Source organism: Coenobita brevimanus, chromosome 101 (genome assembly GCF_032717465.1).
Source record: "Coenobita brevimanus isolate Jiangsu-jjx chromosome 101, ASM3271746v2, whole genome shotgun sequence".
Classification (NCBI taxonomy): domain Eukaryota; kingdom Metazoa; phylum Arthropoda; class Malacostraca; order Decapoda; family Coenobitidae; genus Coenobita; species Coenobita brevimanus.
The window spans coordinates 35,029,447-35,031,887 of record NC_137054.1 but is presented as its reverse complement, the minus strand read 5'-3'; positions in this window follow the sequence as shown (position 1 = coordinate 35,031,887).

Genomic DNA, 2,441 nt, shown 5'->3' with positions numbered 1-2,441 from the left:
GGTCTCTCACGAATATTTGAAGTTGCTCATTAGATTTTATCCTAAAATGGTTTAAATAATAAATAATTTTTAGCTAAGAGGGAACAGGGGATTAACATAAAAGCAAAAACTATGACTTATCAATACCATCTAAGTTTCTCAATGAGCTGTTCTTTGGCCTTTGTTATTTGCAATGTGTTTTAGTGACCTTACACTAATTTTTCCAGTTATTTAAGCACTCACTACAGAATTAGTGTGACTGGCTTTCCAGGTTGTGGAATGGTAGTGTATGTTATTTTCCAGTCTTATAATACTCTAAGCAAGTTTCTGTATATTGCACGGTGTTCTTTCTTATATCCTTCTGCCATTTACGGCTGGAGGGTTTGGGAGGCAGGGAATAACCTTCTATTTTCCAATTCTTTTTAAGCTGAATGAAAATATGTGCTTGCATCAAGAATAAAACGCCAAAATCCTGGCCATCATCGGGAAATCAACATCATTTCCCCAAATAAAAAAGGAAGAAAGCGCCGTCCTACGTGAAAATAAAAAAATAATAACTTACGTTCATAACGACCTTTTTAAAATTAACGTTGGATAAAGAATAAAATAATGTGTGTTGTAATAATACAGTAGACCGAAGCGTTATTATACAAGATCGTATTACGTGGGCTGAGTTATTTTCCTCGTATATTTGCGAACCTAATTTCTGGCAAGGGTCGATATAACTGGACATTAATGGGTCTAATTTATGATCAGGGAGGCCAGGATGATAGGAAAGGAAGCAAAGGGAGAATGGAGCGGAAAGGAGGGAGGGAAAGAGAGAAAGAGGTCAAAGAACGAAGAAAGGAAAGTAAGGAGGGAGATAGAGAGAAAGGGATAAGTGATGGGAGGGAGAGATTGTAGCGGCAGGGAAGTAAAGCAAGAAAACAAGAAAGGAAAGAAGAAAGGGAACCAAGAAAGGAGAGGGTGATAAAAATAATGGCAGGGAGGGGGGACGGGGGAATGAGCTAAATGATGGAAACGACGGAGGAAAAAAAATGATGGTAAGAACGAGGGTAAATGATGGGAGATGGAGAGAAAGATGTCAAGGAGGGGAGGTAAGAAGGAAGAAAAGACGGCAGACAGGAAGAAAGAAAGGATTTAGGGGAGTCAGGGAGTGACTGAAGAAGGAAGGAGGCAAAGAACTGAGTCAAGTAAGGAACGATGGAAATATGAAAAGAAAGTAGAGACAGACGAAGAGAGAAATACGGTGAGAGGAGAGACATAGTGGAATGAAGGGAGGGAAAGAGAGAGAGAACGGAGAGGAGAAAAGGAATGGGAGAACTATGTAAGGAAGCGGGTAATGAGAAAGGGGGAAATTAATGGGCAGAATGGAGAAAGAGAAAGAAGAAATAGAGGGAAAGAGAGGGAATGAGAGGGAGGGAAAAGGAAGGTAAAAGAGTGGGTAAAGGGAGAGCCCAAATAAAAAGGAAGAGAAAGAGGGTAATTAATGGAGAGAGGCAGAGAAAGAAACGAAAGGAAAATTGGTCAGGAAAGTGGACAAGATGAGACCGAAGTGAGAAAGAGTTTGAGTAAGAATAGACAGGAGGGAGGTACGGGGGATAAAGTAAGCAAGAGAATGAGAGAGGAATGGAGGGATGACGAGCAAATAATAAGTGGGAGGGAGGAAGAGAAATGAGACAAGTACGGGCAGTGAGCAAGGGAAGATGAAGGGAGGAGAGGAGGGAAAACATGAAAAGAAGGAAGTAGGAAGGAAGGAAAGGGGAATCAGAGAAGAAAGTATCGTGGAAAATCTTTCTCGTGATTTAGATAAATGAATGGAGGATTTTGGTGTGTGAGTGGGAGTGGAAGAGAGGAGAGAGGAGAGAATGAGAAAAACAGGAAGAGGCAGGGAATAGAGGAGACAAAGGGCAAAAGGGAGGAAATTAGGAATGGGGCAGACAGGAAGAAGAGAGGCAAATAAGAGAAGGCGTTATAGAAAAGACACAAGAAGGATAAGGGATGTAAAAGAATGTTTGTCGAAGCAAGAAAAATGAGAAAAAGAAACTGAGTAACTACTTTCGGAGTGCTGAAGTAACAACATTGTAAGTGAGGATATTACTGTATCTGTATCAGTTCTTATGCAGCCCATTGCTGACGAAAGGAGGGCGACAGCCATAATTAACAGTTTCTCCAGTATATAAACCAAGTATGAATCGGTAAAGTATCTCGTAGGAAAGGTGCATGTTAAAGTGTTACAGTGGGGGAAATGGATTACGAATGATATAAACTTTAAGTGAAAAGGATTTGAAGAGACTTGAAGGACAGAGGAATGAAAAAAGGAAAAAAGAAAATGACAGAGGAAAAACATGGAAGACTTTACTGTTCTTGCTTGCAATTCATACAGATTACTTGACTGAGTTGCATCATGCTCCCTTTACTATTTTTGTTGCTTAGTTTGCTCACTTGCTAAATTGCGTTCT